Here is a 26,275-nt window from a genome sequence, read left to right on the forward strand (position 1 = left end):
GCTGGCGAGATGTTTTAATGGTTTCGGTATGGGTGCAGTTTAGATGTAGAAAGGCGTATTTAGGGTGTCAGGGATAGACAAAATTTAGGGGTGGTAAGAGATTAGTAGGAGTCTGGGATGGATGTTGTTTTTGTGGTGGCAGATTTTGGGGGATTTAGAATGGGCGTTGTTTAGAGGCGGTGAGGGGTGATAATAAGTCCAGGATGGGCGGTGAGGCTTTCTTAGGGTTCAGGGATGGTTGAAGGTTAGGGGTGGTAATGGGGTTTTCGGATTCATAGATGAGTGGAGTTTAGCGGTAGAAAGGGTTTTTAAAGCTACAGGATGGGTGGAGTTTACGGGTCAGGGATGTGTGGGTAGGACAGGCATGGTGAGGGGTAGAAAGGGTTTAGGGATGGGTGGAGTTTAATGAAAATGGAAAACTGCAAACAGTGTCCATAATGACATTGTGGGAGGTGATCACCCTGTCCTGGAATTTTCACATCAGACAATATAGCACAATGGTGCCTAGAGACAAATTGTCAATGAGTGTCCTAGATACGTGTACTTTCTTGCTTAGTGCCTTATACATTCACCAGATTTCAATGTGTGGCACACAACAACCTACAGCACACCACAGACAGATGGAAACCAAAATCTAGAACAAAATGGTTTTGAGATGTCGTTTCTATGGATCCAAGGAGCCTGGACAGCGAAATAACGTCCAAATGTTGAAACTGAGTCTAAAGAAAGGAATTGAGAGAAGCAGCTGAAGGAAGCCTCTATGAGCCTAGATGGAACCTACAGGGGAAGAGCACTAAAAAACATATGCAAGACTTATAGTGAAGGCAATCGCCCCCTTGGTGGCAGAATTTAAATCCTTCTGAAGTTCGAACATTGAGTCAGTACAGAACCTTTCACGAGTGGGACACATGATCAATCTTCCTGACTTTGATCAAAAGCCTGACTGCTGCCTTCCATGGCAACTTGATGTGGTGAACCAGACATGGAGAATGTCTGGAAGAGAGCAAATTGCTGTCATTCAAGAGCTAGGTTAAAGCAGTAGTAGTGCCAAGAACAAACAATAAATGTAACTAAGGTGCCAATTTTAGGTTCAAGGGTGATGTTAGTATCCAAGAAAATGCTACAAGAGATAGGACTGGCACAAGGCCTAAGTTTCTCATGAGTCATTTGACACAAAGGAAAGCTGATCAAGTAACACCAAGTGATCCACAGTGTCAGTGGCACTAGAAAGGTTGAAAAGAATCGCAACTGCTCTGTGGCCCTTATCAATTCATTTATGTTATGTTATATGCCTTTTATATAGCGCAAAATCACCTTCAGGTCTCTAAGCGCTTATAGAGAAAGTGAGCAAGTCACTAGGGCAGATAGAAAGTCAGCAGTGGTGGCAGAAAAATTACTCTGTAGTTAACACCTCTCTAAATAGGAACGTTTTTAATTGTTTCCTAAAAGTGAGGAGAACGGGTTCCCTACGCAGGTACTCAGGTAAGTTATTCCAAATCTGCGGAAGCAGAACCGAGAATGCTCTACCCCCTTTAGATTTAGTAGTGTACTGGGGGGAAGCTTACCGGCAGGCCTCAGATGAGCGCAATGTCCGACTAGGGACATATTTCTCTAGGCGATCTTTTATATACCTAGGTGCCTGGCCGTAGATTGCCTTGTGGGCAATGCATAGGCCCTTAAATTGAGCTCTTTGTTTGATGGGGAGCCAGTATAGTTTATGTAACAGAGGGATAGCACGAGTCTTTCTAGGAAGTCTGAAAATAGGCCTAGCCACATCATTCTGCACCACCTGCAATCTCCTGATAAGTTTCTGGGAAAGGTCGATGTAGAGGGCATTCCCATAATCCAACCTAGAGATGACGGTAGCAGAGACAATTGACTGTAATGAAGATGTTGATAGGTGAGGAGCAAGTTTTCGCAGCTGCCTTAGTAGTCCTATACAGGCTCCAACCACCGTGGTGACCTGGCTGGACATGGATAACTCAGAGTCAATTTTCAAACCCAGGCTTTTTACAACCGGGACTGGTGCCGGAGCGGCACCTAGTTTCGGAGGCCAGAAAAGATCACACCGGGGGCTATTACTAGTTGGAATGACAAGCACTTCGGTTTTATCGGGATTTATTTTCAGTGAATTGGCCGTCATCCAGTTCACTGTGAATCTGAGCAACTTTTTGGCCGACTCCTGAGCCTGATGGGAATTGCTTGGGTATCATCGGCATAATTAAAGACATGACAATCCATGTGAGCCAGGGTCTCCACAAGAGGTTGCAAATAGATATTAAACAGGAGTGGAGACAACGCGGAGCCGTGGGGTACCACGCTAGCAAGAGTACACAGGTCCGATGTGTGCTCACCCAACTGAACCCTCTGAGTCCGGTCAGACAGAAATGACTTTAGCCATTGGTGTGCTGGCCCACTGATGCCCAGGTTGGTAAGACGAGTCAGCAGTATATTATGGCTGACCGTATCGAATGCCGCTGATAGATCTAATAAAATTAGGGCACTCGGCTGTTCATTGTCAGCCATAACTCTGAGCTCGTCAAGAACGGACAGCATTACTAGCTCTGTACTATGGTGGGCTCGAAAGCCCGCCTGTCTGGCTTGGAGTAGCTGGTGGTCCTCCAAGTGATTAGAAAGTGTTTTTAGTACATGTTGTTCTAACACTTTGGCCAGAAAAGGGAGCTGTGAAATAGGGTTCTTCAGCAGGGGGGTAACCCTGGCCTTTTTAAAATTGGTCGGCAGGTAGCCAGTTTCCAGAGAATTGTTTAGTAGCGTAAGGATCTGCTGTTCCAGCTCTGGAAGGGCCATTTGAAAAATCCTCGGAGGGCAGGGGTCTGCTTGAGAGCCTGATTTAGTGCGGTTCTCTAATAGAGATAGAGTGGCTGAATCAATTTGAGGGATATTAGTAAGTTGACTGCCATCGCAGGGTCGGGGCTGGGTCTGGTAGGGGGAACCGAGGTCAGTCGAGGTGTTGGCAATTTCCAAAATGATGTCTTTGACTTTCTGAAGAAAGAAATCCTGGAAGACATCGCAGTCTGAAGATGAGACTGTAGATTTCTTCTCGGCCTTTTGGCTCCGTTCTTTCAGAATTGCGAAAGTCTCTTTCTGTCTATTCACTGCCGCGACAATCCTTCCCCCATAGTACTCCGCTTTCCCGATTAAAATTGCTTATTTAGAGGAGGAAAAGAGGTCTTTATAAGCATTCAGTTCTGCTGGATCATAGTTTTTTCGCCACCGCCTCTCAGCTTGGTGGAGATATTTATGAGTCAGATTCAAGAACTCCAGTAGAACTCTAGTAGAAACTAGGCTGGACTCGGGTTGGATTGGTGCATGGTGCAAAGAAGTTTTGAATACGGCCAGAAGCTCTGAAATTATCAAAATCTGCAGGACCCAATGTAGATTTTTCTCATTAACTGGGTGGCAATATGGTCCTCAAAACATTAGAACAAATCTCTCACAGAATTTTAGGATAATAGATTGAGCTAGCAGAGATAATATGGCTGCATGATCTTTCAACATACAGGCTTAAACTGAGTTCAAAACAGAATCCTTCATTTTCAGAGAGGAGGAGGAGTAAGGAAGATCACTGTAGTGATCCAATAATGCAACTGAACAAATAGCTTATGGCTGCACAAGAAATAGGGTACATCAACAGCTAATGCAGTTACAAAGACTGCTGTATATCAGTTTTGTGTAATGTATGCCTTCTTTTAGAAATTGTATCCCTAAAGAACCAACCAAAGTTGTTGCAAAGTGACTGCATAGGGCCTACAGCGAGGGGCAGAGGCAGAGGTAGAAGCAATTAGTTTAAATAGAGACCATCAGTAGTTACTGCACTTGTTACTGATGTTGTGTCAATAGCATAGTTGTGGTACAGGCCTGCGTACAAGCTATAAGCCTACAATAACTCACTTTATCTTTGGGTCGATGATATTAACCCGATTACGGCCTTACAAGACATGAAGTTCAAGACTGCACTAAGGGGGGTCATGAGTTAAAATCTGGGACTTACATATGGGAAGAGCACCATTGAAAAAATGATGAATTAGTTGTAAAAAAGACTTAAGTTCTCTAGGCAATAAATAGTAATAAAATGCCATAGCAGCAACTGGAAAGGTTGAGTAGAGTTGACTCAATAATTATTCTTGATCCTGTAAGAATGAAGGTAGTTTAAGCAGCCCTGTAACAATTTTAACTGGAAAGTAAAATGGACCAGAAAATGGTCACACCAGAACCACAAAAAATAAGAAAGTGACTTGAAAGAGTGAAGCTTTTAGAGCATGTTGACACATGCCATGATTGGGTAAAAACATTTCTAGCACAGAGGAATGAAACTGTGGTTGGGGCTAAATAATCATGCGAGTCATTCAGATTTGTAGCAAGTAAACAGTGGGCAGGTAGGTGATACAGGAAGATTGTTCACTAAATTGACTGCAGCTTCCCCAGCTTCAAAGCCCTTCACCATGTCTTTCTCTAAGACTTTATGGGCCATATGTAGGTACCTAAATACCGGTCGGTAACGGACGAAAATCGGTAAATATCCCGTTACCGACCGGTATTTAGGCTATTGAGATGTAGGTGGCTGGATTTCAGGATTCGGTAATTTACCGAATCGGAATTTTAAGAAATCGGTAAATTACCGAATCCTGAAATCCAATGTAGGGGGCACTCAAGTGAGTGCATTTTAGGTGTCTGGATTCGTTATTTACCACCAACTACAAGTTGATGGTAAATAACGAAAACCTTTTAAAAAGCAATTTTGTGCTTTTTGACAAGTGCCATGTAGCAGACATACATGCCCTTAGGGCATGTATGTGCGCCACATGTGCACACATGCACGATTCAGGGGTGCAACAGGGTGTCAATATGACACCCTGCCACCCATGAATATGCTCCCCCTATTACCGATTCGGTATTTACCGAATCGGTAATTGTGAATTTCTTCCCATTCATTCCTATGGGCCTCCAGGCCCATAGGAATGAATTGGAAGGGATGCATTATTACCGAATCGGTAAATACCGATTCATAAATTCCGAATATTACCGATTCGGTAATAATTACCGAATGTTTACCTATATTCTATTTACCGATTCATAAATACCGAATCGGTAAAATTCGGTATTTATGAATCGGTAAATATATCGTACCTACATATGGCCCTATGTCTCAGGAGTAGGAGAAAAGTAAGGAGAATTCAAGATGTTTAGCAAGACAGGGTTCAGTGATCATTAAAGCACTGACCGTGTTTTCCAGAATTAGTTCATACATCTCAGTGCCATGTTCAACCACGTACCCAGGGTTGATAAGGTAGTAGTAATAATAGTCAATAGTGGTTGAAGAGTTTTTACACAAGGAGAGACATTTGTTCTAGGATCATGGTGTAGCAAATAAGCCAAGGCAAGGGTACCAGCAGGCAGAGGCAAGTGGCCGTGCCCATTTATGATGGGCTTAGCCCAGCAGAGCTGAGGGGACTGTGACACAGTAAATGACACTGCGGCATTACAGATTTATTACATGTGCTTTGTAGGTTCTCTGTTGGTACTTCTTAGGGAAGGAATCTAGCATATAGGAAGAGGTACATATAGTGGCCCCAACCGAATAGGGTGATCAAGGTTTTTTCTATTACTGCAAACTTGAAGGATTGCAAGAAATGAAATGCTGTAAGGTCGTAAAGGTGTGAAAGTTCGTGAATGGCACCAGTTGGAAGTAAAAGACATCTATTTACTGGTTCCTGTAGAAAAAAAGTATAAAGGTAATGGCACGAGATCAGTACATCTGAAGAAAATTCCCAACAAATGTGATGGTTGGAATGACACTATTACACAAGGTTTATTTTGTTATAACATTTATATCTATATATAGAAGGGGGATGTCTGATATGCTGCTCCATATAAAAGTTTCTCTGTTGGAACTTGTGGAGGAAGAGGTCTGGGGACACATCGATTGTCCCAAGTAAGTTGATCTTGCTGCTGCTTTGTCAGTGGTGTAACAAAAACGTAGGGGGGCAGTGTGGGGTACAATAAAGGGGCTCCCCTCATACAATCCCCCTGATCCCACTGTGTTCAAGTACCTCACACAATTTAACTCATACCAGAGATATACCCAGAAGTGTCGTAATGCAAATGCTTTGTGACAGCAGGACATACCAAATTGTAATTTACAAAGTATGGGTTGAGGGGCTTACATTCTGTGTGCCTGGCCTCACAAAAATATAAATCAATGCAGCACTTAATAAAAGGGTCTTCAAGGAATTCTTTTGTGAGGCATGTGTGGATTCAAGTGAAAATTCATTAAAAAATAAAGGAAGATTAAAGTGTAACTCAAATTACCATCACCTCTAGACTAAAAAAACAAATTCCTTCTTTCTTGGTTGCATTGTACTTTTTTACAGAACAACAGTCCATGTGTGGCCAGCTAGTGTGAGGTGATCCAGGTGAGACGACATGCACTCTGGAGCAGTAGTGACTAGTAGAGCCAACCCCCTTACTTTTCAGGGCGGTGTCTACAACAACTAATGGCCTGTTGGAGCTGCTGCGAGGTGTTCAAACACGGGGAAATATACTACAGAGCGGTAACCTGATGTGTGGAAACATTTGCAGGTGATGGATACTGGGGCCATATATTGCTCAGAGTATAACGGTGAGCAGGGAAAGTGACAAGTCTCATCATATTATCATTGTACTGATGGTCATATGTTGCTGAGACATGAAAATCACAGGTCTTATCCTATTGTCATGCTATTTCCACATACATTTGGGGTGTAAGAAATGGACATATCTCAATTAGGGTATAGGTATGACTGAACAATGAGTATCACAGACTGTAGTGAGTGTGAGGAAGAACCTGTCAATATTCGGCCATAGTGTGACCCTGAACGATAGATAATGAGGGGCAGTAGCTTTTTCCTCCATCAGAGGTGTAATTAATATAGCACAGTTAAATCACAAGTAAGTAATCACACCTCGCACCATGGAATGTCATCATTTAGGCCTTTTGTATTAGTGGAGAGGTGAAAAATCCATTGTTTCTCTCTCTCTTTGAAGAGTGTCATGTTGCTCCTTAGATTAGATGGTAGGCCTCCAAGATCGATCATCTTGTGTGTGATTGGAATCACAGAAATGGGCACACATTTTGGTGGTGCTGTGTCTACAGCGTATATTGCTCCGGTGTTCCATCATTCTTGTTTTTGTGGGTCTCGTGGTCATACCCACAAAGTGAAGGTCACAGGGGCGGGTAATTACACCCCACCACTACCATAGATCGTCATTGTGATTCCCCCTTTCAAGACCACATTACCAGTTCAAGAGCCAACACTGTCACAAAATGCCACATAAGAAACCAAAACATCAAGAGGCTAGAAGCTGATAAATGCAAGAAAGAAAACCAGAAGGAAGCCTCTTTGTAAATTATCATAATTCATAATTGTTCAGTGCAAGCCTCCCTTACAAAACAGATATTGTATTGGAAGTAATGAGAAGTATAAACCTTCATTACAAACAGGGCACGAGTCGAGGGTGCACGCAGGTAGACGGCGTCTACCCACTCTTTTCACAGGGTGGACGCTGTCTACCCTGACAAGAGGTTGGGCCCCACAGAAATATGCTAAACTTGTCCCGGAGTAATTTTCAGACACCCGGATACTTTAAGCAGCGCCTGCGTGTTGTATGCTTTCGTTCGGAGCAGATACGTGCAGGCGAGGTGGGGGCTTATCAGATTCCAGCTAGGGCCTTAACAAAGGCCAAAGTTAAGGGGCCATCAGGCCACTTTTTGTTGGAGTATCCTGGCTGGGAGCTATCGGGAGACTCATACCTAAATGCAATGGTGGGGAAATAAAGGCACACTGCTTATCGCTTTACAAGTACTTAAAAGAGGCATGCATTTGATTGTGTTCAGTCCCTGTATATGAGAAGCATGCACTGTTAGAATGTCAGGTGTGTTGGCCACCCAGGTATTTACACAGGTAACAATTGAAATACCAATATTTTGTTTTGTTTCTTTTATAACATTACTCATCCCATTGATGGGTGTCAGAGCACTTTACATCACACGTACACGTTATACATTGATAATAAATGTGCATAAATCAATGTACAGGGTGTGTTACATAAGACAGCGAGGGTTATAAGGTGTCCTTGGTAGCTTACTATGCTGTAGTAGAAGGGTTACATTTTATGAACTGCAAGTAACATAACGGTATTTGTGTTAAAAGCAGTAACCCACTTCCCCATTTCCATAAAATAAAAATCTTGCAGGAGACATATTAACCACCTATGTTACTTTGAATCAGAACTGGGACTAGACAAAACACAGACCTCTCCATCAAATAGTTATTTTACCATTATTATTCTCTGAGATTTACTGGCCATACAAAGATCTCTACAGCAGGTGAGTTAACCCCATAAGATACTTTAAAATGCAGACTTAGCAACTAATTAAGCATAACAGACTTACTGACACGTTTCTCCTTGTTGCCAATTTGTTTGTGGCATGGTTTTAAAAATTAAATGTATAAGTTGAGGTCAAGATTTTGCGTCGGGGTTGCGTCGGGGTTGCATCATTTTTTTGGCACAACCCTGACGCAAAATCGCATTTGTTAAATATTGTAATGCACTCAAATGTACCCATGATAGACCTGGTAAACAGATGTGTGAGGTCTTAAGATCTGATGTCACTTCTTGTGAGGTCATGGGTTGCGATGCCACTTCCTGTGATACCTTGTGCGATGTCACACGCCATGATGTCATTTGCATACTGCCTATCTTGGTTAGTCCCCCACTTCTTTTTATTTAGAACTTGTGGCTTGATTACAAAACAGATGCAGCACGTAAAGCAAGCCTCCCTCACAATAAATAACTAAACAAATAGGCATGGGCGGAAAGAGCAGTGCAAGTTGCCAGAAAATAGATGCAACATGTGAAGCAAAGATTTATGGAACTAACCACCATAGAGCTCAGAGATGCAGCCATAGGACGCAGTACCAGCGCAAGCCTCCTTCACGTAAGCAAAATTTGTACAAGCCTCGATCATAAATTCAGATATACCACAGGAAGCAAGTATCATTTGGAAGTGTCATGGGCGCGAGGAAAACCATGCCAAGCCCAGCTCGGGCACACAGACAAAAGCAGGCTGAGCACAAGAAATTGTGGCTGTGAGGGAGCAAACACTCTGAACTGTTGCATAAAAACACATATGGAATGTTCTGGAAAATACCAGAGACCATGTTCTTGCGATATATCCAAATCTTGCGAGAACGGCAGCCATTTTCAGCACGGCTGGCTATATAAACCGCGCCCACCCAACGTTTCATGCTTGTTATACTTACCTGTGCGCAGATGAATTAACCTCTCTGTTATATTCCTCGCGCCACGCCTCTGATCCTCCATCTGGCTCCCCTCGATGTCTATCTGTCTTCCAGGGGGCTCTGCAACCCCCGAACCTGCAAGACAAAAACAAGAGTACAGCTTTAAGAACAACGGACAACAGACACCTGCGCTGGAGCAGCCTTTACCGCGCGCACAAGCACTACTCAGTAGAGCAGATGTACTTACAGTCCAGACATTCGATTAATAGGGCTGACACTTTAGGAGTCCGGGGACTCCTGTGAAAAGAAAGAAACTAATGTTGGAAATTGAATAGAAGGCTCTTTAAGACTTATTGTGAACAAAGAACTTTTTTTTTTCACAACAGATTTTATTGTTGACAGGCAAAATAAGTCCAGGAGGATCCAGGGCAATATATCATATACATGATATGGCAGTGGTAAAGATGTCAACTTTTGATAGTAGGTTTGTCGAAAAAATGAGGATACATAGGGCTGAATAACATGAAAATAAACAAACAACAGCTGTGTCACTTTGTCCATGTAAGTAATGACTCCAATCGCGATAAACTACCATATGTACAATTAGCCACAGTGCGCATACCCAACCTTGGAACGTCAAGGCAGATCATCAGTACAGAGCGCCGGGGGGATAGGTTCAAGATATAAACCTCGATAGTCGGCCCATCTCTTCCATATTTTCTGGTGTTTCTGGGGGCATCCCCGTGCCTTATAAATCAGAATTCCCAGCCCCATGGAGAAATTAAGGCCTCGCTTCCATGCCCCAACTGAGGGCGGGGAAGTCGCCATCCAAGCCATGGCAATGCTGCACTTAGCTAAGGTAAGCCCCAGGAATAGCAAGCATCTTTTGTATCTATTGCCTCCGATCTCATCGTGTAGTGTAGTTCCTATATCCCTGATAGGCTCTGCGCATTGGAATAACATACACTATAGATTGGACATAGGACTAAAGTCAGTATGTCTCTATCGAGTATATTAAACTTAATTACTTGTGTGTGCCAGCTAACTCAGAGGTCACTAGAAACTTCTTGAATATACAAGAAGGGATTAGTCTCTGACAACCGCATAAACATGACAACTTTGTTTCCTTTTAGAATCGGGAACAGTCTCATAATCGTGGAAAGAATAGATAACAGTTTCACTCAGTCAATCGTGCATGCTTCGTTTCTACAGAGTTGCACAGAAATAGAGAGACGGGCGTTTCAATAAAAGGGTTTATTGAACAGTCTTATTTCTAATGCAAGAGATATGAATTGCCACAATCGTAAGACAGACTGCAAAGTACAATATGTACAAGGTTAGCAGTAAGATAAAATAATACTGCAATAGCCTGGTTTGTAACTATGACATATATTCATTAAAATACATACATACATAACACAAGCTAAAATGTGATACTCATCTGATACTTCTAAATTGTTCTACCCCAGTGTACCTAACCTAAGTGCAGTACGAGGTTTGAAGTAGGTGCCATTTCTAAAGTATAGCTAGCTATATTTTAGTTTAGCCAAGAGTTGCCAAAAGTTTCTCTAAGTCAGAGGTCTTCAAACTTTTGTAGGTTGAGCCCCCCCAGGTGAATTTTTTGAAATGTCGGGCCCCCCCCCCAGCCACCTGACAGAAATTTCTGTAATCTGCTACACTACATAATTGACCGCCACCCGCATATCCCAGGCCATATCCGGCAAATAATGTTCAAAGCAATAAGAGTTTAGTTAACTGTAGGTTTGTGAGTGGGTGTGGTTAAATGACAGAGGCTTATTACACAGCTCAAAACAAAATTTTCCAAGATAAAATGTGCACAAATTGTTTTTACGAGGATGCTTTGTTTTACACATGACAGATTGATAATAACACCACCAATATTAATGTGACGGGTGTGCCTGTTTTTCGCCACAGAGACGGTCAATCTCTGGATGGATATTTGCTACTGCCATCCACAGGTCGTGCTCCACATCCAGTCTTGAATGGTACTTAAGTCTTTAATACTGCAAGTGCTGAGAACCCAATCTCACATAAATAGGACGAGCTGAAAGGTAAGAGAGTTTTGATAGCAGTTTCTCTCAAATGCTGAATATTCTGCAGACATTTTCAGCCAAAACTCTCCCAGTGAGACTTGAACTTGAAGCCCTTCTAGCCCTGTGGGTGTTGCTGCCTGCCTGTATAATTCTAAAAGAAACTATGTATTTTCCAGCTTGGCTGCTGTGCTCTTCTAAATGCAGCCCAAGTGCAACATGCCACACACTTGCCTGGGAGGCCTAAGTAATTGTTGAACTCCAGTACAGGAATATTTGAGAGAAAGTTAAACAATCCCCAATTATTTACAAACAGGTTTGAAGTGGTGTAATTTAGCTTCTCTGTGCAGACCCAGGGGCTGCTGCCCTAAAGGTACCTCTGAAGACATCCCCCTGGGATGGTGGCGCGCCCCCCCCCCTGATTGAAGAACTCTGACTTAAGTGTACCCTAACACCTCGTTCCACATTGTAAACGTCACACCATTGCCCCCAAATATTTTGGTATTTCCATGTGTGGGTCTCTTAAAGTCAACGGGTCTCCTGAGAAGTGCCAAGGTTTCAGATTGCTATGTGTGACATTTTCATAGTGTTAGTGTCTTATGAATTACATTTCAACGACTATGAGTGACACTTTCTCACAAGCAAAATCACGCAAAGACGATGAGGGAAACATAAATATCAGAAATCACACCCAGTTGAGCAACGTCAAACTCTTAAGAAGTCACTGACTTAAAGTGTGCGACAGGACTCAATACTTCATGACTAGGCATAGCACTTGGTACATGTTTCATTGAGACTTAGATGTGGACAATAAAAAACACTTCACATTTTTGTTTGAATCTTGAACAGCCTGCACTTAATGAGTTTCACAGATATGTGCACTTTCCCACCATATATTTTCACAATCCCCTTTGTGAAGCATATGCTGCCAAAAGTACTTTATTTTTCACCTAGACCCGTTTGGGTACCTGGCCTAATGAAGAACCAAAATCTTGAACAATCAGAGTTGAAACCCACAGCATTGACTTTCAACAAGGACAACAACTTTTTGGTTTGAGTCTGGGAGAGGCAGAGAACTGTGACCGTACTCCTAATAAGACTGCACATGCTGCCCACTCTGTACTGATTTCAATAGCCACAGGGCTCTGATCATGAAGCCCAGTTTGCTCCGATTTTCATTTAGAATTATTACTGTCACCCTACACTAAATATTACGGCTGTATTACACTGAATATGAAGTCTACTCTGCACGAATGAGGATTCACACTTTTCACTAATTTTCATGGTTATTCTGTCTCTAGTTAGCATTTCCACTGTGAGACTGACATTAATTTACTCTTAAAATGAAACTCTCAACAAGCTCTGATTTTTCAGCAAGCATTGGAGCTACGGGATATACTTTTAAGTTTCATCCCATACTTGCCATGTTAAAATCGAAATTACGAGTCCAAGAATGCAAAACTGTCTTGACTAAAATGGCAGGCATGGCCAATATGTTATGAATGACATGGAGGCTACTTGGAAGCTATTCAAAACAAAAGTTTTCACCTCCGCTCAAATGGGCACGTAAAACTGCTGTGATAATTGTGTGCAGCAGCTGATAATTCCCAGTGGTTGCTACTGCTAATAGAAAGCCAAAACCAACATCATTGCCAGCTCCACAGCATCCCTTTGCAAACCGTGCAATAGTGATTGATATACAACAGAAAAAGTGCAGCCCAGCACTGAAATCCGACAGCACAGAAGGGTTCCAGAGTGGGTGAATGATCACCACGTTGCAGGAGGGCCCTGTAGCATCCAGGACATAAGTGCCAGCCCCCGTCCACCTCCACCTGCCCTGCGGAGCCACGTCTTGAGGGACTTACATTTTGAGGGCGAACTATTCCCAATCTGTTTTGCCATGTAAAATATCCCAAATAACCTCCCAATTTTCTCTACCAAGCTGTCCATTCTTCCGTGAGCGAGCACTCTGTCAAGTACTTACGAGTCGCTCTCTTGCTTGTCCGGAAAGAGAAAGTGAAACTTCTCATGGCAATGCAACAGGAAGCGCCAGTAATAAAGCTGTGCCAGCCAGAATAAAAGCATGTTGAAAAGCTTACACAGGTGCGTGTGCGGGTGGTTTGCGTCTGGTGTGATTGCCATATGTATCATGTGGTATAAATACCAACGAGGTCACCTGCAGACAGGCTAGATTGCTTACCGGCAGTGCAGCAATGCACAGATAAAGCGCTGTGCGCAAGGATGCTTTTAGGTCGCGCATTGTGATCAAAACCTCTGTTAGGGCCGAACATCAGCCCAACATCCCCTTCTCCCCCCAACTTCGAGAAAGCCCTCTTAGCTGTGCAGATTTCAGCAGGCCTTCACAGCGAGACGAAGGGAAAACGTAGTAAAGCCTTCAAAGGAAACAGGCAGAAAAGGCAGCAAAAATAGAAAGCAGGAGCTTTATTCCCGCAAATTTCGCGGCACTTCCTGCAATTTTAGCTGTCCCCCTCATTGGTGGAATGTCACAGGTGACGTTCCTGTGAGCTGATTGGAGAAAGTGGGAGCAGTAGCCAATTAAAAATCCCCATTTGAAATGGGTGATAACTTGCGACGTGGGGCAGACGAAAAACAAGACAACAAAGCTAAGCTAAGGAGTGCGCGCCCCCCCCTTGGATGGTGGCACGCCCCCCTGGAGGGGCGCGCCCCACAGATTGAAGAACACTGCTCTAAGTTCTAGTCAGCTCCGTACCTTAGAATGAGAGAGGTTGGAATCTCTTTTCTGGACTCGATAGTCTAACCCCCCGCAAGGGAAGTCAGAGAGCACTGGAGCTGGATTCTCTGCGAGGAGGATGGCAGCGTCAGGTCAGTGCATCAGGCTGGAACTCGATCTCCTTCCAAACTTGCCGTGGTGAACCGCGTAATCTGGGTTGGATCGAATCCTCCGGGAACCGCAATTGGCCAGGGCAAGTGCTGGTATATGTATACCTTGAAGGTGTCTAGGAATGCCAGTATTGATAAAAGTCGGGCAGAGGAACGTCATGAATGAACCCCTAAGGAATAGATGTTTATGCATACTTAATAAGTTCTTGGAGAAATCAATATTCAAGCTGAGGGAAATGCCTAAAGGCTTAAGGGTCTGGTTTTCCAAGAATTCGTTGTGAAGTGGATGGACAGATGTAGGTGGCCATGCCTGTATTTGGTTTGTATGGACAATGTCTAAATAAGGGCCGGATTTCTATGTCCAAATAAGGGCAATGTGAATTGTACCTATATAAGGGCATAAATCGGAAAACCTATATACGGAATCTAAATCTGCACACAACAATCGGTAATGTGAAGCATAGTTAGGCGCGTAGACCTTGGAACATCCCACCCCAAAACCTCGGAGAGGCAGGCCAGCACCCCACGCCAAAACCACGAAAGGGTGGTACAGTCCCATGTCATGTGGAGGAAAGTACCCTCCGCCAGTCTGCAGACCAGGCACAAGGGAGACGCAATCATCCCAGCGCGCCAAAGTCTGTAGTGGGTAAAGTAAACCCTGTGGAGGTATTTGTATTGTATAAGTCGTAGGCGTGCCACGAAGGCCTCACCGTGCGGGGATTCAAGAGCCTCCTTCCAGTCATCTTCGTCAAGTGGACCCAGGTCTTCCTGCCAGGCCTCTCTGGTTTTGTGAAGTGTGGTGTTACTATTAGTGACCAAGGTGCGGTATAGTGCTGTGATTCTGTGTGCACCCATCTCACCCACAAACACTTTGCTTCGATGGGGTTGAAATTCAGGGTAGTGTCTTGTCGCGCGAGGTAAGGAGAGAATGCATGACGAAATTGAAGATATTTGTAAAATTTGGATCGGGGCATTTGGAAGTCGGATTGCAGTTGCAGGAAGGACTTAAGGGTCCGGCCTTGAAGAACATCTCGAACCGTTGAGATTCCAATGGCGGCCCAGCCCGCAAACTCTAGAAGTTCGAGCAATTGCGGTAGGAGGCCAGTGCGCCAGAGGGGAGTCTCCTTTGTGGGTCTGCGCCACCACCCGATCCTGCGCAGAGCCTGCCGCCAGATCACAAAGATGGTCCGGGTTGCAGGCGGCAGCAGGTTTAGTGTCATATTAGAGTGTAGAATCATGTGCAGAGATTTAGAGTCCATCAACCAACGCTCGAGCGCATAGGCAGGGTCACCTCGATCACCATACCACCAATCATTTAAGATGAGAAGCCGCATGGTACATTTGAATATCCAGGGTCGTAAGACTCCCACAGTATGTGGACTGAAAGCACATTCGAAGGGTGACCGGCACTGCGCCCCCCCCCCCCGGAGGAAGTGACTGAGAGCTGAGTTTAATTGCCGAAACCATGTATGTGATATTGGGTAGGGATAGTGTTGGAGTTAGTAGAGCAGATAAGGTATCGAAACCACTTTAAAGATGGCCGATCTGCCAAACAGCGTCTGGGGCAGATGTGACCAGGAGCTCACCTGTTGTTTAATCTGAGGCAGCAGAGGGGCCAGATTTTTATTCAAGGAGCCAGGTTGAGACGACGACAGGAAGACACCAAGGTATTTAAAACCATCTGTCACTACCGTCACCTCTTGTGCCTAAGTCCCAAGCTGATCGCTCTCGCACAAAGGCCACAAGTAGGACTTGCAAGCATTCATATAGAGACCAGAGTTTTGGCCTAAGATATGCATTATACGAAGCAGGCGTGGGCCAGATCTATTCGGGCGTGTAAAAAAGAACAACACATCGTCAGCATATAGCGCTATACGATCGGATACCTCGCTCGACCAGTCAAAACCATATATCTGGGTGTCAATTCGCGCCCATGCTGCGAGCGGCTCCATGGCAAATGCGAAGAGATAGAGGGCATCACTGCCTAGTGCCTCTTCTGATGTGGAACGGCCACGAGATGGAGTTGGCGATCCGTACCGAGGCAGTGATGTCTGTGTATAGGAGGCAAATGTAATTAAGAAGTCTAGGGCCAATGTTCAGGTGATCTAAGAGTGCAAACAGATAGGTCCAGCTCAGCGAATCGAACACCTTATCCATGTCGGCAAGAAGGAGCGTAGCTGGTTTACAGAGGCAATCGCGTTGTGTGCGCGACGAATATTGTGTCGGGTGGCATGGTTAGGCATAAAACCGGCCTGATATGGATGGACCAGTGTGGTAATTAATGGGACAATGCGATTAGCAATGATTTTGGCCAGGAGTATGGCTTCTACATTGAGTAAAGAGATCAGTCTATATGAGGCATGCAACTCTGGGGGTCAGCCCGGCTTGGGGAAGACCACTATCTTGGCATGGCACCAGTCAGTCGGGAGGTGGCCATTTTCCACAGCAGTATGAAGGGCCGCCAAATAATGAACTAACTTTAAAACTTAAAGAAGAAAACAAGTTAATAACGATTTGGGTAAAATATTCTGTGGTGGTATTTTGTAAAAAGTTCCAAAACCACTTCTGGGCAAGAGTTCCTGAAAGTGAGCTCATGAGAAGTTCCAGGAGAGAGGACTGGCATTCATAGGTAAAAGATAGGCGAAGTTGTTGTTGTGGTTTGGTATAGTGGAGATGAACAAGTTAGTGCTCAGACCTAACAGTAAGCCCTCACATAACCCAGATAGCATGGTCAACAGCTGGGACAACTCTTGTTCACAGAGTGTAGGGCTGCTCAAAAGCACAATGAAAACAATGATTTCTAATCCCACACTCCCATTTTTAGAAAGTAAAAATAAAAGTACAAGTCCCAGAATGCAGTTATGAAGGCTTAAAAGTTAGGACTGGCTTCATATGACATAGGGAGTCACTTTACAGCTCTAAGCCTCAGGTGCTAATGCTCAAATTAGATTTTAAACTGCAACACTATCCATAGTTAATGTCAGAGTGGCATTGGGTGCATTTGATTATGGTCTTTAGAATGCTTAAAATCAGTGTCCACTGTGGTTGTCGCGGTTCTAGGTAAGTTTCTGGGCTATGTGAAGGATTGAATGTGTGTATCTAGGCTATTTGGTTTTAGGTTTAAACCTATACTAACTGATAAAACCCCACCAAAAGAAAAATAGTCATCACCGGTGTAAACATATAAACACTGAAAAAACACCTTTGCAACCACAAACTAAGTGCCATTCATAGAAAGGAAAAGATGAGTGAAAGAGTCATTTTTATTTCTTCCTGAAGGGGCCAATACAATGTGACTTTGTTATTCAAGGTAGCAACAAGAAAGACTGGGCTAACATTATTCTGCTTGAGTTTTGTTGTTTAGGGATGTCACTAAAACATTGTCTCTTCTTCCTTCTGCTGTATTCAGTTTTGTGGTCTTTGGTCTAAAGATGCAGTGTTCAGAAGCATATTTTCAGTCTTATTTAGTTATTTTATGAACTGTAGAGAATCAGGAAATATCAAAATCATATTTGAAATGTTGGTTACATTTGATTTCACTGATAGGTAAAATGGCTGGTTTCATAAGAATCTTTCCTAATATCTACCATCACATTTACCCACAGAGAATGGGTAAAATCCTTTGATACATCAGCCCCCTTTTCTAGTGAGTCAGTATCGATTGTAAGTGAATTGCCAAACACCCCAGTCTTTTAACATTAAATACAAGATGTAATGACAGGTGTATGCGAAAAGAATGTTGTCACCAAGCATCTGAGATAGTGGTGAAAACATGACACCATTCGTTTGGTAAACATGGAATGCAGTGTCACTTGGAATGCTGCTGAAAAAAGTTCCTTCCAATTGCAATAAAGATTGGAGTGATATTGTTTGTATTTGCAGAAATTCAGCTTAGCTCCGTTTATGAAAACGTTGTATGATGGCCTGTCAAAATCAATACCTGAGCTGAAGTGCTTCCCTGTAAGAGATCCTTGTCACTTGCTAGATGGTATGTTGAAAGCATCTTTACAATCTTCAGAGTTAATGAAGAATGCTATTGACTTTGTAGTCCATTCTGGTGCAGTAAAAATGTATTTGGACATCATACACCCCGTGCATACGCTACCTATACACATGCACTATCAGTGCAGAAAGCAAGCAATAATTAAAATTAAATTAAATTCCATAAACACCGGAAAAATCACTGTTTCTGTTGTTTTAATGGCACAAAAATGTGTAACCACTGATAACCACTGTTTTTTAAGGTATTGAAAAAACTGAAAAAGCCCCACCAGAATTTACCAAAAATAGAAACTGAAAACAGGAAAGCCTATGTGTATCTTAAAGAACATTTTATGTGTTCAGTTAGCATCATAACTTGAGCATGGCATGTCCTATAAATACAGTAGTCATGTAGAGTTGTTATTGTAGTGTCTTTTAAATTTAGAGATTGAAAAAATTATAGGAATCGCCGTAATCTCAGTATGGAGTTTAGCCCGGGGCATCAGCTTTCATTGGCAATGTAGTACACAATACTCTCCCAGTCCCGGCCCATGAACCCAGGTAAACCATCTCAGAGACCTTCTGTGGCCCTCGTCATCCCAAGGATTTTGGAGGCCCTGGCAAGAAATATTTTGTGGCTCCTGTTTGGAACAACTTTGAATTTTATTCCCCATTTTTGCCAATTCACGTCCTATGTTGCCTACCAATACTAAATTAAATGTTAAATATTAAGACACAAAAATACACAGATGTTAGATAGAGAGAAATTGCACTTTCCCAGGGGGCCCAGGGCAACTGCCTACCTTGCCCAAGCCTTAAAACATCTCTGGGGAAGTGAGCTATTGGGTACAACCCCATCTCTGACAACCTAATGCTTTTCCCTAGTCACAGATAACATTGAGCTCCCACTATTGTAGGTTCTAAAGAGTGGCTTGAATCCTAATCCGACGACCCTGGGAACAGTGACACCGTTCAGCTCCTGTGGTGTTTGTTACAGTCACACAGGCTGCACAGTATATGTATGTGTATGTATATATATATATATATATATATATATATATATATATATATATATATATATATATATACACATACATATATATATATGTATAGGTGTATTTCTGTTGCGAAACAAACATCCAGCACTCCGAAATAAGAATGGGCACTCGGTCTTTATTTTTGATGAACGAGGTGTAACATCAACGCGTTTCAGCAGACTCGCGCTGCCTTGTTCACGACATATATATGTATTACCTACTGGCGGTCGCCAGTAGGTAGTTATAGTTAGGACCCTGTTTCCATAGGAAAACCGCAACATTCTATTTTGAATAACTTTGGCGCCGGTCGACGAATCCTCGTGAAATTTTCAAAATAGGTGGGGCGCTGCGCTCCGCTCCTACCCTGAAAGTCTCGGGGGGATTCGTCAAGCGGGGGCTCCTTGAAATTCCTTGAAATTTGGCAGAGAGGTAGTCTACAGGTCAAGGAAGTGCCTTTTGTAGGTTTGGTGTAAATCTGTTCAGTAGATTCTGAGAAAATAGCCTTTAAATCAATATATATATCTGAGCCAGCTTACGGTGCGCTTACGGTGCGCTTACCGTACGCGTACGGTGACGTGCGCGAGCGCGATTCTGATTGGCTGTTCGATCTAAGTAAACATTCGAATCGGTCGAAACCAGGAAGCGGCGGCCGCCATTTTCTCTCTCGCACTCTGAGGTGGGCAGCATAAACAAAGTCAAAAAACATCTTAAGAGGTAGTATATTTAGTTCTTAACCACCCAGCATCGATATAGGTGTCCCCCAAAAACCCCCAAGACCAAAAAATCAATTTTAATTTTTTTCGAAAAATCGCCGATTACGCTTACCGTACGCGTACGGTTAAAATTATTTAAAAAAAAAAAATTATCCACACTTTCCCCACCCCGTGTGCAAATGGTGCCCGAAGGGCAACATTAGTGCATGGCAGATATTTTTCAAGGAAACTAAAAATGAATACCTTTCACAACGAAGCACATAATATGTCCCCCATGTGCGCACGGTGCGCGAAGCGCATCGTGCGTACATGGCCCATCCCGCGTAACGTGGGCACGCGGTGCGCGCAGCGCACCGCGTGACCACCGTGCGTGCACGGCACTAACTGCGTAAACTGGGCGCGCGGTGCGCGAAGTGCACCGCGTGCTCACTGTGCGCGCACGGTGCGCGAAGCGCACCGTCCACGCACGGAACGAACTGCGTTAACTGGGCGCGCACGCCACGAATGGCGTAAAGTAACTTAGCATTTAAAAAACCGTACAAATTCACTGAAAAAACCATAGGTTTCACACACGTTATAGTTAGGAATTAGCATTTAAAAAACCTTGCAAATTCACTGAAAAAACCATAGGTTTCACACAAGTTATAGTTAGCTGTACATTTCACTCGTAAAAAACCAATGAAATTCCCCCGTTATAGTTAGTGCAGGCAACTATAACTCACGCGACCGCAATCCTCTGCTGATGACATATGTGTCTTTATGAAAAAAAAATATTTGTAATATATGTATAGCTAAAATTTAATGGAAGAAGACATGGGCAAATAAGTGTCTAAATACAGTATTAGCATCAGCAGAGGATTGCGGTCGCGTGAGTTATAGTTGCCTGCACTAACTATAACGGGGGAATTTCATTGGTTTTTTACGAGTGAAATGTACAGCTAACTATAACTTGTGTGAAACCTATGGTTTTTTCAGTGAATATATATATATATATATTCACAGAAAAAACCATAGGTTTCAGGCACGTTATAGTTAGGAATTAACATTTAAAAAACCTCAGAAATTCACTGAACAAACCATAGGTTTCAGGGGTGTTATAGTTAGCTGGACAGTGATGTCACTGACCATGTCATGAGTGATGTAATATGTGACGTCATCAGCAGTGCATTGCGGGCGCGCGAGTTATAGTTAGCTGAACTAACTATAACGGGGGAATTTCAATGGTTTTGTACAAGTGAAAAGTCCAGCTAACTATAACACCCCTGAAACCTATGGTTTTTTCAGTGAATTTCTGAGGTTTTTTAAATGTCAATTCCTAACTATAACGTGCCTGAAACCTATGGTTTTTTCTGTGAATTTCAAAGGTTTTTTAAATGCTAATTTCTAACTATGCCTACAGAGATGTGAAGAAAGAAGAAAAAATGCACAGAAAGAAAAAAAAGAAGTGCAGAAAGAAGCAACAGAAGTCCTCAAAGACGAAGAAAAGTGCAGGAAGAAGGATAACGTGCAGAAAGAACAAAAAGAAGAGCAGAAAGAAGCCTTGTTGCAAAATCATCCTGTACCCTCAACTTTTTCAGACGGATACTGGTGGTAACTGAGTCTGACTAACCAGTCCTAGAGCCAGTGCTATGTTAAAAGACACTTAGAATACAGTGAAAACACCTACATACACTAGGGAACATTATGTGTTGGGGTCCCCCTGTGATTAGCATGACCTCCTCTGTAAGCCCCTAGTATATAATAGGGCAGGGGGATTAAAACTACCTCTTAAAACAGGCCACAGGGCGTTTTTGCACACGTTAACTCAGGCCCTGTCCCCTCCCTTCACCACTGTGTAAACACGTCCTGTGTCCGTTTTTTTTTTTTTTTGAAAAACCTTTATTGACATTTCAACCAATAACAAGTATGGGCCTACAACCCCCGGGTCCGGCCGCTAAGCAGTCAGAGTAACAAAAATCAATATTTATCACAGGCAGCACCTCGGGGAGCAGAATCTCCATGCTGGTATATTCTCGGCCACTAAACAGCCCAAGTAGGAGACCATGATACAAAAGGTTTTCATTTTATAATAAGGGAGAATGGAAGGATCAGGTGCCAAACAGTTTCCCGGCAGCAAGAAATGGCAGGCAGAATAATAAACGTCCACAATAAACAGCAATTTATCTAGTCAATGGCGCTGAAACAAGAAGTTCAGGATGTGGAGGAATATCACGGCCATTTACACCTGCAGTCCCCTGCCCTAAAACCCAGAAAACACCACGGAAATTGTGGCACACATGAAAACGCAGCGATTAACGACGAAGGAGTTTTACCATGCTGATCCCAGAAAAGAAAGACAAAGAAGAATAAGAGAAGAAAAAGGAGGCCATGGAAAAAGGAGGTTAAAGACTAAAAGATCCCCTCCCCCAACCCCCCACCCTGCACCTCTGCAGATGAGTACGGCCCCCCCCCCCCAGCAGCGTGCCTGTCGCCCCGGAACCAGACCCGAAATATAGAAGAATCAGAGAAAGAGGAGTAGGAAAAGAAACCCCACCCGACGGGGGGGTAGAGAGAATATTAATAAACTGGAGGAGGGCCTTCAAAACATGCCCCCGGCTTCTCCCTCCCGCACAATTTGTTTTCCCCTAAAGCAAACATTAAGCAACACAGAATCGACCAAGTCAAAGAAGAATGGGGAGCATTATGCGCCTAATACACTAACAGTTATGCCGTGAGAGCACGCAACCCCTGAGCCCGCCCGCCTATTAGATGACTACCTCTGAAGGATCAGCCTTATCCTTGGCCACTCTTTGCGAATCTACCCATGCATACCCATCGGCCCAGTGCCATGTCCAATGCTACAAAGAAGAGGAGCGTCCAAAGGAGAACAGGAAGCGACACACACAGGTAGGGTGGAAGTCTCTGATCACCGACACAGTCAGCAGTATGGAGAGTCATCTTTCCCAGTGCTGCCCCAGGATCTGCACCGCACACAAGGTCCAAGAAAGCGAAATCAGCCAGAGCAGGCGACCGTTGCTTGAATGTTGCCTGGGTTGCCGGAGGCCGCGCACGGGACAAGGCCACCACCCCCCACTCATGTCCAATACCTCCGGAACAGACCAGACCCACAGCCAGCCGATCACACGTTAAGATACTGTCCGGAGTTTCCAGCTGGTCACTATCCACAGGGGCGGCCACGACACTGTCCTCTTGTGTGCGGTGTAGGAATTCCCCGTGTACCTGGGGACAGGCAGGCAGCAACTGTTCCAACGCTGATGTCACCCCATCAAGCTTACTCCCCAATACCCAGGCGCCGTGAACCAAGGTGGAATGGAGGGCACCAAGAGCCTCGAGAAGATCACCATACCCCAGCACAGCTCTCGGCGCTCGCACCGCGACGCTCCTCATAGTCGCACACTTCCAACCGTGCTGCGACCCAGTGTACAGGATAGTAGACTTCGTCCTGTCAAGATGGCCGCCGGGTAGGGCCAACCCAGATTGGGACCAGGACTCAGGGACAAGCGCCTCAGGTTCCATGTCACTGGAATCAGGGTTTCGGGGGCAGGCAAAAAATATATCCGGCGTGTGGTCACGGGCAACAGTCATCCCCTCCACGGACCTGCGCCCGCGAAAATCCGGGAGCAGTCCGCAAAAATCCGGGCGAGTTACGGGCGGCGGCCGGGCGGCTCACCGGCGAAGGCTGAGACAATCACCGGGGAATCTTGGATTAGTCACCTCAAGCATGCACTCGTTCCGCTACGCTTAGTGGTAGGAACGACCACGGCGAAATGTAGGCCGATATTCGCACCGCTCCGGCTAGGCCGACTCCACCCAGTCATCAAAGGCCGCTGTTGTTGAACTGCCGCCCGGCCATGTTGTCCACTCGAGGTCCCGGTTCCAGGGTTGCACAGGCCGCAAACTTCAACTGGACATTTCTACGGCGATACCGCCGCCAGAAACTTCTGAGTCACACGATCGGTTGCCGCTATCATTCACCAACACGGGCATATAGCGCAGGCTAAGGATCTCATGCAGGATATCTGTGCGGGACGCGGAGGTTCACAGAGCCGGGAGCCTATGCTGCCGTCCCGGTCGCCATCTTGGCTCCTCCCCCCCTGTGTCCGTTTTTAGTTGGGAGATTAAGTTCATTTGAAACCTGAGGGTCCCTAGGGTACAACTAGCCCACTAGGTACCTCCAGTAAGTGACACAGAGCTGCGTTGCAGAGAGGTGTAAAAAGTGGCACGGCCTGGACCACCTCTCTGCAATGCAGCTCAGTGGCGCTTACTGGAAGCACTTGGTGGGCTACTTAGCCCCCAGGGGCCCTCAGTATTGAAGGAAAATTATATCCCCAATTTAAAACGTGCCATAGTGCGTGTTTGCACACGTCTCCTCAGGCCCCGTCCCCTCCCTTCACCACTGTGTAAACGCGCCCTGTGGCTGTTCTAAGTTGAGAGATTAAGTCCCCTTGAATCCTAAGGGTCCCTAGGGTCAAACTAGACCACTAGGTACCTCCAGTAAGCGCCACAGAGCTGCGTTGCAGAAAGGTGTAAAAAGGGGCTTGGCCTCAGAACACCTGTCTGCAGCACAGCTCCCTGGCGCATACTGGAGATGCCTGTTGGGCTAGTTGGCCCTCAGGGACCCTCAGTATTGAAGAGGAATTAATTCCCCAACTTACAACTCGCCAGGGGGCGCGTTTGCAGAGTGCTGCAAGGAGGGGGCGTGGCCTCCGGCACGATGCCAGTCTTTTATTTATTTTAATTTTTTAAGAAGGGGGGCTGTGTGGTTCCCCTTCTTATTCTAATTTATTGGCCCTGATGACCCCATCCCCCAGGGCCTGTCTCCCAATTATATTTTTTTGACCCCAATCCCCAGGGCCGGCCACTGTGTTTAAAAAATATATAATTATAGACACACCTAGGACATGCTTGACAAACCGTATGTACCTATCACCATGACGATTTGCGTGATATTCATTAAAAGGCGACTATGCATACAATGAATCCACGTGGAATGTATTTACACCATTAGTGAAGCTCTGACATGTCTGATGCCCTACCGTGCCTAATCCCGGTAGACACCCTTGTCGTTTATTTATACAAACATGGGTAGCTATTAACGGGCACATTTAATACACATGCACACCAAGCCATTCAAAGGGGATTCGACAAAAATTCGACCAAAACTATGCAAGAAACCCCCCTCACGGTTAATAAAACACACATCCACTGCCGGATGTGTAATACTTTTTATTTTACTCTCTGGAAAGGGGACGAACATCACTTGAGAGTCACAGCGCGCTCCTGGCAGAGCCCAATGCTGTGTTACACCCACCATTGCCTGCTGAGTGCCACACACCTCTGTGTTGTATTCCACTAGCTAGTGCATATGCTACGACACTCTCTAGCCCATGTGCACTGTAACACCACCCCGTGAATATGTCATGCCACACTTGTCTTCGCACGGGTTATATTGCCCCATCTTACGTGCCTTCCTCGATGCCTATGTTATAACGCACAGTGCTATGCCATACATATTACAATCTGGGATCCATATATTTGTCACAGTGCATATGCAACGTTACACTCCTCAAAACATATTTTATATTACAACTTTAGAGACTAGTTAGGTTACACAACACTGCCCTGTGCATATTACACTCCAAGGCGCATATCGCATAGCACACACTAGTGCCTATGCTATCTCGCGCTCTCCAATTAATCTATCATTGCGCACAATGTATTGCATATTATATTCCACGCCCGGTTCATCTTATATCACACTTTTTGGTGCATAGTTTATACCATACACTATATCTAGTTTTCATTTTTAATCGTGCTCTCAGGACTATGTTCTATATAACACTGTGTTCACCTACCCTTTTCACGGGCATTACATTTTGCGATAGGGGGTGGAGGGTCAGGGGGTGTTTCTGCCAAGTGAGCCCGGAGTCACAGTCACAAACGTCCTCTTCTTCCTGAATAAAAGTGAGATTATGCTGCATACTTGTTCATATTTTAAGTAGTTCGCACAGACACACGTTTTAAAAACAATAAAGTTCCTAATACTCGCCTTCTCTGAACAGTTAGCTTGCTGCCCCCTCCCCCTCCTCCCTATCCTCTGTTGTTTGAATCCATGGACTAGCCTCCTCCCTCCTGCCATGCATGGTCTGATGTGCTGCCACTGCCCTCAATTTAGTATGATGTACCAGTCCACTCCTCCTGCCCTCCATTGCCCAATTCTATGCCCCATCATTGACCTCCTGCTTAAACTCTGTGCTTAGCTTGCTGCCCCTATTCTCCTCCCCCTGCCCTCCGATGTCTTTGTGCATGCCCCTGCTCCATCCTTTTTG

Source organism: Triturus cristatus, chromosome 9, assembly GCF_964204655.1.
Source record: "Triturus cristatus chromosome 9, aTriCri1.1, whole genome shotgun sequence".
Taxonomy (NCBI): Eukaryota; Metazoa; Chordata; class Amphibia; order Caudata; family Salamandridae; genus Triturus; species Triturus cristatus.